This window comes from Sceloporus occidentalis, unplaced genomic scaffold, assembly GCF_023333645.1.
Source record: "Sceloporus occidentalis isolate IW3139 unplaced genomic scaffold, rSceOcc1.0.p SCAF_1, whole genome shotgun sequence".
Classification (NCBI taxonomy): domain Eukaryota; kingdom Metazoa; phylum Chordata; class Lepidosauria; order Squamata; family Phrynosomatidae; genus Sceloporus; species Sceloporus occidentalis.
The window spans coordinates 221,786,586-221,799,558 of NW_028316981.1; the positions used below are offsets into that span (position 1 = coordinate 221,786,586).

General features: G+C 50.5%; 1 protein-coding gene across 3 annotated transcripts in view; it reads left to right on the forward strand.

The window, feature by feature from the left end:
• The window catches only part of SLC44A2 (solute carrier family 44 member 2 (CTL2 blood group)), an 89,598-nt gene that overhangs the window by 25,481 nt on the left and 51,144 nt on the right, over window positions 1-12,973 (forward strand). The window lies entirely within an intron of this gene.

The following is a 12,973-nucleotide window of genomic DNA, read 5'->3' on the forward strand; positions in this document are numbered from 1 at the left end:
AACCCTTTCATTCATTCTGGGTTCTGTCATGATGGTGTAAAGTCTCACATGCGATGCCCTTCCCCTGAGGCTGAGAAAGTGTGACTTGCCCAAGGTCACAGCAGGTTTCATGGCCATACACAGCAGGTTATATAGGTGTGTTGTACGTCTTCAAGTCATTGCCAATGTACAGCAACCCTATCCTGGGGTTTTCTTGGCAAGTTCAGAGGGGCGGTCATTTGCCATGGCCTTCCTCCTGGGGCTGAGAGAGTGTCACTTGCCTAAGGTCACCCAGTGTTTTTCGTTGTACCATCATTAGGGACATAATAACTTGTGAGGAGCAGATTCTATTACATGTTAATGTGAGAAAGGAGTTGCATGTTGTGTATTAATGGACAGTTTTTGGGCTTGTAATCCAGCACAAAATAAACCACTGAAGGCCAGGGAAAAGGGCCACTGCCCACAATACTGTGAAGATGGGTTTATTAGCATTTCCGTGAATGGGTCTAAGCAGCTTAATTTGCAGATTTTTCAGGAGAAAGCATGGAAAACCAGTCATGCCCTGCGTAGACTTGTTGCTGTTTCCAGCCCAGCCCAGTAAGTTTAGGCCAGCCGGAGAAAGATCCAGTTGGAAGGTTCATTTATTGAAAATAGACGCAGAGGAGTTCAGTGCTAGGGTTGTAAACCTGACGAACTGCCAGCTGCAGATCTCAAGTGAGACCATGGTATTTATACTTTAGAGTGGTGTTGCTCAAAGTGATGGTTCACGGACACGTGTCAATCAGCAAGCCATATGCTGCGAGTTTCCAAAACAAGAGTTGTAAGCAATAGGCACAAAGATGGTGGATCCTTGGGACACCGGAGGGGGAATAAGAACCAAGACAGCCTACCAAATCAGATAGACTAGGAAGCAGCACTGCTTTGTGCAATTGGTCCTTCATATCCACAGTTTCTTTATCCATGGATTCAACCATCCACAGCTTGAAAATATTCTAAAAGTATATAAATTCCAAAAGCAAACCTTGATTTTGTCATTTTGTATAAAGGACGCCATTTTACTATGCCATTGTATTTAATTGGGCTTGAGCATCCATGGATTCAGGTATCCACAGAGGGTCCAGCAGATACCAAGGGTCCACTGTAGAACCTTCCTCCTCCAGAGAAAAGGGGACTTTCAAAATAACAGTTACATGCCCAAGTGTGATTGCTCCCTGGAAACAAAATATCCTGAAGTTAATCCCTTCTTTTGGAATAGTCTAAGGGAGCAAGCACTGAAATCTACTGGGTGATTTTAGGGAAGCCACATGCTCTCAGCCTCAGGGGAAGGCAATGGCAGACTTCCTCTGAACAAATCTTGCCAAGAAAACCCCATGATGGGAATTTAAGGCCTTACGAGAACCATAAGGGACACAACAACAACAAAAGAGAATGCAGGATGGCAAAGAGTACTTGCTGTAAAATGTAACCAGCTGATAATTTGAGTGCAACATGTAATCAGAGGTCAGTTAATTGGGCAGCAGAGTACTTCCCATGTCCAGCAGCATTTTAAAAGGCATGCTCTCTTTTCTCACAGGCAGGACGAGTGCTTCTTCTCAGATGAGGCTTACTATGGTCCACGTGGGCCTCACATAAAAACAGATTGTGTCTTTGCTTCTGGAAAAACTGAACTGAGTTATATTCCCAAGACGTAGGCAGTTTCCATGTGTAGCTTTATGCAGTTGTATGAGAATGTTTATTAGACTGCTAGCCTTCCAGAAGCTAAGGTGTTGCTTATTGTCTGCTCCTCAACATAGATCCCACTACCTCACTCTTACCTTAGCTCAGACTTGGTGGTCAGGAAAAAAGACCAATGGAGGGTTTTGTTGCTAGGTTATGGCTACTTTGCATATAGCAATGAAAGAGGTGGTTTTTGTTCAGGGCAGATTTCAGAACAAAATGCATCTATCTGTTTGTTGTTGTTGTATGTCTTCAAGCATTTTTCAATTTATGGTTACCCTGCAGGGTTTTCTTGGCATGTTTCTTCAGAAGGGGTTTGCCGTTGCCATATTCTGTGGCTGAGAAAGTGTGACTTGCCCAGGGTCACAAAGTGGATTTACATGGCTGAGCCTGGATTCAAACCCTAGTCTCCAGAGTCCTAGTCCAACACTCAGACCACTATGTCATACTGGCTCTGTTAATTGATTCTTGCTAATAATCTCCATTACATATTCATGAATGGGTCCCTTCTCTCATTCACCTATTTCCTGCTGCCTCAGATCTCTTACTAGGAAGGTTAGATCTCATCTCTTCACTGACTGAGAGAGTACTACCAGAGCACTCAAAATCTAGTTCTGGACCATCTTAAATGCTATTTGAATCTAAAATTGGGAATGTGAGAGCCTTTGATTCTCAATTAATGATCCCTGTCTGCAAAATAGCTGCTACAACAAATAGGGTGTTTTCTTTGGCTTAGATCAACGCTTGGAGGACAGTGTTAGAATAGAAAGTGTGTGCTTCCTTTTCTCTTACGCCTGAAGTTTCTGTTCCCTCAATACTTTGTGGAAATGTAGTTTTTAAAGGTACAAAATGTAAGGATGTTTGTGGCGCATATAGTGGGACTGTAGTGCAGTTAAGGTGGTTGGGTTCATGAAGCAGTCCCTGAAATAGGTTCCCTTTTCTGCACATGTGGAACTCATTTTGGGAGTGGTGGCATAGAATCATAGAGATGGAAGATACCACAAGGGTCATCCAGTCCAACCCCCTGCCATGCAGGAAATCTCAGTCAAAGCATACCTGACAGATGGCCATCCAGCCTCTGCTTAAAGACCTCCAAAGAAGGAGACTCCACTACACTCCAAGGGAGTGTGTTCCACTCTTGAACAGCCCTTACTGTCAGAAAGTTCCTCCTAATGTTGAGGTGGAATCTCTTTTACTGGAGCCTGCATCCATTGTTCCGGGTCCTATTCTCTGGAGCAGCAGAAAACAAGCTTGCTCCCTCCTCAATATGACATCCTTTCAAATATTTAAACAGGGGTATCATATCACCTCTTAACCTTCTCTTCTCCAGGCTAAACATCCCCAGCTCCCTGAGTCGTTTCTCATAGGGCATGGTTTCCAGACCCTTCACCATTTTAGTCGCTGTCCTTTGGACACACTCCAGTTTCTCAATGTCCTTTTTGAATTGTGGTGCCCAGAACTGGACACAATATTCCAGGTGGGACCTGACCAAAGCAGAATACAGTGGCACTATTACTTCTCTTGATCTAGACACTATACTTTTATCAATGCCGCATCACACTGTTGACTCATGTTCAACTTGTAGTCTACTTGGACTCCTAGATCCCTTTCACACGTAGTCTCGTTCAGCCAGGTTTCCCCCATCCTATATCTCTGCATTTTATTTTTCTGCCTTAAGTGCAGTACCTTACATTTCATTTTGTTAGCTTTGGCCCAGCATTCAAGTCTGTTCAGGTCATTTTGAATTTTGATCCTGTCCTCTGGAGTATTAGCTATTCCTACTAATTAGGTGTCATCTACAAATTTGATGAGTATGCCCCCCAATTCTGTCATCCAAGTCGTTGGCGCTTTACAGACTGTCCAAAAGGGTGGTCTGCTGGCGCCCGTGTTTGCTACGCGAAGGAGCCGCAGCGGACAAACCGTGCGGCTTCTCTGTGCAGGAAAAAGAAGCCGCAAAAAGCGGCTTCTTCTTGCGGCACTGTTGTGACGTTGCAAGGCGCCAATGGTGCCCTTGCGGCATCACAAGGGCACCAAGACATGCTGACGCTAGGCGTCCGTCACGTCAAAATGGTGGCGCCCATCTGTATAGGGTGCCACTATTTTGACGCCCTCATTACGTGTGAGGGGCAGGGACCATCAGGAACGTGCCATTGCTAAAGATGTTAAATAGCACTGGCCCCAGAACACAACCCTGTGGGACCCCACTGGTCACTTCTCTCCAGGATGAAAGGGAGCCATTGTTGAGCACCCTTTGGGTTCAGCCAGTCAACCAATTACAAATTACAAATCCATGTAACAGTTACCTTGTCTAGCCCACATTCTACAAGATTGTTTGCAAGAATGTCATGGAAAACTTTGTCAAAGGCCTTACTGAAATCAAGATATACTATATCCACAGCGTTCCCTTCATCTACCAAGCTGGTAATTTTATCAAAGAAAGAGATAAGATTTGTCTGGCATGCTCTGCTCCAATCTGCTGGGACTTCTCCTGTTCTCCAGGAGTTTTCAAAGATTATTGCCAATGGCTCTGATATTACATTTGCCAGTTCTTTTAATACCCTTGGATGTAGTCATGGAGACTTATATTCATTTAGATTAACAAGGTATTCCTTTACTATCTCTTTACTTGTTCTGTGCTGAAATTCCCCTAATCTGTCCTCTGCTCCATTTTTCTCAGGTTGAGCACCCATTGTCTGTTCTGAGAAGACTGAGGCAAAGAAGGTGTTGAGTAATTCTGCCTTTTCTCTGTCTCCTGTTAGCATTTTGCCATCTTCTCCATGGAGTGGCCCTACCATTTCCTTATTCTTCCTTTTCCTGCGGGCATATCTAAAAAAGCTCTTTTTATTGTTTTTAACCTCTCTAGCAAGCCTGAGTTCATTCTGCACTTCATCTTTTCTGACTTTACGCCTACACATGCCTGCTATTTCTTTGAATTCCTTTTTTGTGATTTCCCCATTTTTCCATTTCTTATACATGTTCCATTAAAAACCTAGCTCAGTTGAAAGTTCCTTAGTCATCCATCCTGGTTTCTTGAGGCATCCCCCATTTTTCTTTCTCAATGGAACTGTTTGAAATTGTGCCTTCAGTATCTCTTTTGAGAAACTCCCATCCATCCTGAACTCCCTTCTCTTTTAGTATTTCTGACCACGGGATCACCCTCAATACATCCCTAAGTTTACCAAAATCTGCTCTCCTAAAGTCTAGGATGCATGTCTGACTATGCCTGGCTTCTCCTTTCCATTGTATAACAAACTCCAGGAGAACATGGTCACTTCCACCTAAGGATCCCACCCTTTGCACTCCATTAACCAAGTCATCCCTGTTGGTTAGGATCAGATCCAAAATAGCTGGCCCCCTTGTTGCCTCTTCCACCTTTTGGACAATGAAATTATCTTTGAAGCAAGTGAGGAATTTGCTAAACCTTGAGGATCTGACTTCCAGCAAATATCAGGATAGTTGAAGTCACCCATCACTACTACATCTCTCCTTTCTGAGTGTGTAGCCATCTGTTCTAAAAAGGCGTAATCCAATTCCCCCATCTGATTTGGGGGTTTGTAGTAGACTCCCACCAGAACATCCTTGTTGTTTCCCTCCCCTTTAATTTTTATCCAGATGCTCTCCACCTGGATGCCAGTATTGATGTCCTGGATCTCTTTGTTGGTGTACATGCCCCTGACATATAGTGCTATTTCTCCTCCTTTCCTGTTTGACCTGTTTCTCTTGAAAAGGTTATACCCCTCTATTTCCACATTCCAATCATGAGACTCATCCCACCAGGTTTCAGTGATGCCTATTATATCATATTTGCTTTGTTGTACTAGGAGTTAAAGTTCATCTTGCTTATTTCCCATGCTCTCTGCATTAGTGTAGAGACATCACAGACCATGGGTCCATTTTACTTGCTGCCTGTGCAAGTTTTTTTGCCTCCCACTGTTGGGTTCTTGAACTATTTGTCTTGTTTCCTCTGTGTCGGTTTGACTATTTTCTCCAGCCCTTTCGCCTTCCTTAATATTGTCTCCCTCCCCCACGGAACTCAGTTTAAAGCCCTCCTGATCAAATTCTTGAGACTGTTGGCAAAAACATTTCTTTCAACTGGTGTGAGATGCAACCTGTCCATTGCAAGAAGTCCCTCCTCATGGAACTGCAGCCCATGATCGAAGAATCCAAATCTGCAGAGCCAGTTGTTCACATCTGCTATTTTCTTCTCCCTTCCTGGACCATGCCCTTCAACTGGCAGAAGAGATGAGATGACAACCTGTGCATCCATTCCTTTCAGCTTCCTACCTTCTGATGTTCTGAAGGCTGTGTCTTGCAGTATCATTGGTTCCCATGTAGACCAAAAGGAAGGGGTATTGGTCAGTAGGCTTGACCAGTCTTGTCAGCCTCTCTGTCACATCTTGGATCTTTGCCCCAGGGAGACAACACACCTATTGAGACATCTTGTCAGGCCTACAAATCACTGCTTCTGTACCCCTCAGCAAGGAGTCCCCCACTACGACCACACGCCTCCTCCGAGGCTTAGCAGCGACTGTTCCCTCGGGTGGGACTCTCAGGCTCCCCTGCTCTGTCCCTGACATCTGTCCATGCTGCTCTTCCTCTTCCTCCTTGATAAGGGAAAGAGCTTCAAATCAATTTTCTAGCTGCAAGCTCCCAGAACAATCCCTTCTTGGCCTACTTCTCTGTGTGACATTCCTCCAGCTGTCTGCCTCCTGTGTATGTGAAGTGACCTCCTCCGCCCCAGCAACTTCCTCTGCGTGGTACTCGTCCAAGATTGTTAGTTCTGTTCTGTCCAGGAAATCCTCTTGCTCCCTAATAAGCTGAAGTGTAGCTACTCTGGACTCCTGCTGCTGTATTTTCTCCTCCAAGAGTGCTATCAACTTTCACTTGGTGCATGTGAAGTTCTCCACTTCTGTAGGCAAGAAGACAAACATCCCACAAGTGTTGCATGTGACTGCAATAGTTATCTTGGTGTCCATATTGCGAAGTCTTTAGTAATCATTAAAACAGGGATGTCGGCTTCCTTCTCAAAAAATTATCTGGTAAACAGCAACGTTGAGGTCCCTATTGACCTGGCCTTTTCACCAGTCTCTGGCAGCGAGCTCAATCTACTGGGAATATAACTTTATAGGAATGTCCTGGCTGCTAGTTTGTACTTAAGGGTAAGGTTCTGATTAAAGGTTTTCTCCTCACCTGCTGCCTCTGCTGTAGATTTCTTTGGATTAAAAAAAGTTGAGCCAGTGTGGCGTAGTGGCTTGAGTGATGGATGATGACTGGAGACCAGGGTTCAATTCCCAGCTTGGCCATGAAAGGCACCAAGTGGCCTTGGACAATTCACATTCTCTCAGCCTTAGGGGATAACCATGGCAAACCTCCTCTGTAGAAACTTGGCAACAAGAGTGACTTATAGATGAATGATAGATTTATTATGGTATCATAGAATGGATTGTAGAATCATGTAAGACGTAAAGATGGCTTCATGGGTCATTGAGTTCATTTCCTTGCTCAGTACAAAAGCTCCACCCGAAACATCACCATCAGGTAGCTGTCCAGCCGTTTTCTGAAGATGTCCAGAAAAGAAGACCCACCACCTCTCTAGGCAGTTGGTTCCACTGCTGAATCATTCCTGCTGTCAAGATGTTCTTTCTAAAGTTCAGTCAAAATCTGCTCTCTTGTAACTTAGATCCTCTCACCCACTGGGACAGCAGAGAGCAGTCCAGTCCTTTCCTTTTAGCAGCAGAGAAGGGGCCGAGCATCCTGACTTCGGGTGGCTCCGCCCACTTGGCTCCTGGTAGGCAGGTAGGAAACAAAGAACAAAGGGAGTGACCGGGGCCCTGGCCCCCTCGCCCTTGCGGGCGGAGCTACCCAGGAACCCCAGTCTTCTTCCTGCCTCGCACCTGGTAGGACGTTTCTCATCCAGCTCCAGAGTTCTCAGCTCATCGCTCCCCGGACCCGCCTGGCTCCTTTCTCTCTCTTCCTCAGCTCTCTCTCTTTCCTCCCTCAAACTCCTCTCCAAAAAAAAAACACCAAACAAAACAAACAAAACAAAACAAAACAAAAAAACAGCCCATCTCTTTTTCTACCTCCCGACTTTGTTTCTTCCCCCCTTCTCCTCCCCCCCCCCCCGGCGGGAGACATGGCTACCGACAGGGATGCCAGAGCCACAGGGGAGCTCGCTTCCACTCTGCCCGGGCCAGCCCCGGCTTTGCCGGCTGCTCGCCGAGCGGCATCTCCATCAGCGCCCCTGGAAGTGGAAGCGCGGCCGCAGCGACCGGAGGAAGCCCTCCCTTCCGCTGTCGGGTCAAGGGACTCCCAGGCGACCCAGGTGTGGTCAGAAGAGGGAGAGCCCTCACCTTCCAACACCGGCGAGGACGTGAGTAACTCTCCCACGCCGCCACAGATCTTGAGGTGGTTCAGGGCCTTCCTGGAGCAGGAAGCTCCCTCCACCACCAGGGCACTCCAGGGAGGGAATGAAGGCGCAGGCTCGCGCTCTCGCGAGGCCAACACGCCAGCTTGGGGGACTGCTGCCTTCCCAGGGGGGGGACCACTCCTGATGTGGCCAGGGGCCATGCTCCCACAGGCCTTTCTCCCCAGCGACTCCTTCCCAGGGGGGTGGGGGATGGCGCCGGGCTTCCTCCAGGCCAACGCGGACCTCACTCCGGGGGCTCATGGCGGCCGCCATGCTCGCCGGCCCGCGCCCCGCCCACTTCCGGAGGACCCGGAAGTGCCCCGGCGGCACCACGTGGCCGCTCATGGGCGCTGCCATCTTGGCCATGCGGCCGCCCATGGGCGCCGCCATCTTGGCCAGTCAGAGGCCAACGGCCACCGCCACCGCGGGCACGCGGCGGCGGGGCCGGATGCAGCAGCGCGGGAGGGTGGCGTCACCGGGGGGGTCGGGGAGGTCCCCTCCGCCGCCAGCGAGCCTCAGCTCATGGACCAGCCCAGGGAGCGACAAGGACGCAAAGCGTCCAGAAAGTGGAGTTCCCCGGCACGGGGGTTAGGCACCAGGGAGCCCTCCCCCAGTCAGACCCCCCTAAGCCAGACAGGGGCCCACAGTTCAGAAGAGGAAGAGGAAGGGGCTTCATGCTCTTCCTCTGACTCAGAGCGCTCCTACCTCCCGCCAACCAAGCGCCCCCGGCACGATAGGACCTCTAGCCGCAAGCGCCCTCGCACCACGCTTTCCTCTGAGGACGAAATCTCGGAGGACTCTCACAGCCCTTCAGCCTCAGAGGCAGAGGAGGGCGAACTGTCACAAGATGAAGGAGAGCCCAAAACAGACGCACAACTGTCCTCGCGCCTATTTAAACCGGAGGACTATGTGCCACTCATTAAAAAGACAACCAAGATCCTAGGCATTACCCCACCCACAGGACAGACCACCCCCTCCCCCGATTCAGACCTCCCCAAGATGAGCGAGGATTTGTTCCCAGTGTCGGTCTCTCCAGTCCAGCAGATTCCCTGCCCGCTTAACATCATGCAGATTATTAGGGACGAGTGGGCGAAGCCAGCCTCCGCCAGATCCAATCACGGCATCACCCGCAAGTACTACGTACTGCAGCCAGCCGTCATGGACAAACTCAGGATTCCATCCATGGACGCCCCTGTGTCGGCGCTCGTCTCATCAGCCGTCTTCTCTAGGGATGGGGAGGACACCCTCAGAAACCCAGAGGACCGTAGGGCCGAGGGGGCACTTAAGAAGGCCCATGAGGCCCTATCCATCGCCATCAGGGCCGCGTCCACTGTATCCATGGTGATGCGGGCCAGTCTCCAGTGGTCCCGCCAGCTTCTGGACCTCCTGCCCAGCCCAGACACCAAGGTTAAGCAAACCATTAACAAAATTGCCAGAGCGGCAGCCTTCGCTGCCGATGGCACCCTTGACACCGTCCAGCAGTGTGCTCGAGCCCAGGCAGCAGCTGTGGCAGTCCGCAGGCAGTTCTGGCTTAAGAACTGGAACGTGGATTCCAAGTCCAAGCAGAACCTGGCCTTTTCCCCATTCCTTGGTTCCAAGCTGTTTGGAGAATCCCTAGAGCCAGTGCTAGTAGAGGGAAAGGACAAGAGAAAGGCTCTTCCCACTTCCAAGAAAAGGGATGATAAGAGACAGTATAGGAACCGCTCTTCCTTTCGCCCCAACCAATCCTCCTACCCCTCTTCCTCCAATTCCTTTCGAGCCAGGGAGTCCAGGCCCAACAGATCGCATTGGGGAGATTCAAGATTTAGCAAACAGGCTAAACCTTCCTTCCCCTCCAAAGAAGGAGCGGGGTCCAAACAACCCCGCAAAAATAGTTCACAATGACGGCGTTCCCCCAGTAGGAAGCAGGCTGCAGGGATTCGGCCACATTTGGGAGACATCCACCTCAGACAAATGGGTCCTAGATACCATCCGTCAGGGCTACAAGATAATATTTCATCGTACGCCCCCCGACAAGTTTATACCGTCTCCCAGATCAGCCGATCCCAACAAACACCGCCTCCTACTGGAGGCCATCGAGCGCCTACTACACATCAAGGCCATCGAGCCCGTTCCGAGACAAGAGAGGGGACTAGGCTGCTATTCCACCTTCTTCCTTGTTCCCAAGAAAAACGGATCCTGGAGAGCCATATTGAACCTCAGAGGGGTCAACCAGTTCGTCCTAAAGAAAAGATTCAGAATGGAGACACTCAAGTCCATCCTAGACAGTCTCCAGCCGGAAGACTACCTCTCCTCGCTGGACCTACAAGATGCTTATCTTCATATTTTGATTCACCCTTCCTCAAGAAGATTCCTCAGATTCAGATATGGCAAGCGCCACTACCAATACAGAGCCCTTCCCTTTGGGCTAGCCTCTTCCCCCAGAGTGTTCACCAAGATCATGGTGGCACTTGTCGCCCGGTGGAGAACCCAGCGATTGCACGTCTACCCCTACCTCGACGACCTGCTAATCCGGTCATCCTCCAGACTCCAGGGGGTTCACGACATCAATCACATCCTCAGGTCCCTCCAGGATCACGGCTTCCTCCTGAATCTCGAGAAGAGCTCGCTGACTCCAGGTCAACAGATCCACCATCTGGGAGCCATAATAGACACCCAGGTGGGGACGGTACGCCTACCTCCAGACTGCATCCAGTCCATACAGAACGCCATCTTGAAGGTCCTTCAGACCACCCGCCCCAGCCTCCAGCTCTTGGCCCACCTCCAGGGCCTCATGATCGCAGCCATCCAGTGCCTTCCCTGGGCGAGATTCCACGCCAGGCCCCTGCAATGGCTCCTTCTCCCTCACCAACAGGCCATTATCCTCAGGAGACACAAGAAAATACAGCTCTCCAGCGAAGTAAGACAGTCGTTTCGTTGGTGGATGTCCAAGGCAGTCCACCGAGGTCACCAAATTTGGAGGCCCCCGAGTGTCCAGGTCACCACGGATGCCAGCCTCCGGGGCTGGGGAGCGATATGCGGAACACAGCTGGCCCAGGGCAAATGGAGCCCAGAGGAACGAACACACAGCATCAATTGGTTGGAGCTCCGGGCAATCCGCCTTTCTCTCCTCGCCTTCAGTCAGACGATACACCAGAGGTCAGTCCTGGTCAGGACGGACAACACCACAGCCAAGGCCCATGTGAATCGTCAAGGGGGAACCAGATCCAGGTCCCTGATGAGCGAGGCTCGATCCCTTCTAACATGGGCAGAGGCCAATCTCATAACCCTGAAGGCCGAACACCTTCAAGGATCCCTAAACTCAAAAGCCGACTGGCTGAGCAGAATAGATATCGACCAAGGGGAGTGGAGTCTCCACCCTCAGACCTTCCAGATCATCACAGACAGACTCGGCCAACCCGTACTGGACCTGTTCGCCTCCCCCGCCAATGCCAAAACTCCCAGGTTTCTCTCAAGGTTCCAAACGGAAGGGGCCGAAGGAATGGACGCCCTCAACTGCCCCTGGCCACCAGGCCTCCTCTATGCCTTCCCGCCGACTCCGTTGCTCACGAAGCTCCTAGCCAGGATACGCAGGACCAACGCACAGGTTATCCTCGTGGCTCCAGCGTGGCTGCGGCGACCCTGGTTCTCAGAGATTCTCGCTATGGCAACTCAAGGATTCGCCCTCCCGCTCAGGCCGGACCTCCTCGCACAAGGGCAGATCCATCACCCGGACCCAGCCTGGCTATGGCTTCACGCCTGGAAATTGAACGCCACATGCTGAGCGGATATGGCTACTCTCCAGAAGTGGTTGACTCCATTCTCGCTTCGAGACGCCAATCTACAAATAGAATCTACGAATACACCTTTAGGGCATTCAAAAGGTGGTGCAAGGTCAAGAACAAGGACTTCATCAAGATCTCTGTTCCGACAGTGCTCCAGTTCTTACAGGATGGCTTCCTCCAGGGCCTGCGGCCCAACACCATCAAGAGACAAGTGGCAGCCATCACCTCCATACTGCCCCATAAGGTCGCAGCCAGGATTTCCCAACACCCCCATATCCGCAGGCTGCTCAAAGGGGTCGCCAACAAGGCGCCCCCAACAAAGCATCGATTCCCGTCCTGGGACCTGCATAAAGTCCTCAAGGCCTTGACCATCCCGCCTTTCGAGCCACTGAGGGAAGTACCCCTCAAGTTCCTGACCCTCAAGACACTGATACTGACGGCACTCACATCAGCGAGGCGCATCTCCGAAATCGGTGCCCTATCCGTCCGCAAAGAATTGTGCATCATCAGGCCGGACTCTGTTCTCCTGAGGCCTGACCCAACCTTTGTCCCTAAGGTTAACTCCATGTTCCACACCTCCCAGGACATCGTCCTCCCGTCCTTCTGCCCCCGACCCACTGAAGACCTAGAAAAGTGCTGGCATACTCTCGATGTTCGCAGAGCCATAAAAGTCTACCTCAAGAGAACGGCCACTTTCAGGAGATCGGAGGCACTATTCGTATCCTTTCAACCTAACTCCAAGGGCAAAAAGGTGTCAGGCTCTACCTTAGCAAGGTGGATCAAACAGTGTATCGTCCAGTGCTACAAGTCACTTAAGCTTCAACCACCAGCTGACATCACCGCTCACTCGACGAGAAGTGCGGCTACCTCTGCGGCCTTATCCACCAACGCTCCGTTGGCTGAAATCTGCAGGGCGGCCACTTGGAAGTCCCCGTCGACATTCACCAGACACTATAAACTTGACCTCTTCCAATCGGCAGAGGCGGCCTTTGGCCGGAGGGTTTTGCAACAGGTGGTTTCGGATCCGCCCTCCGCGCCAGCCAGCCCTCCCTAGTATCTGGTCTGCTTTTCTAAATCCCGAAGTCAGGATGCTCGGCCCCTTCTCTGC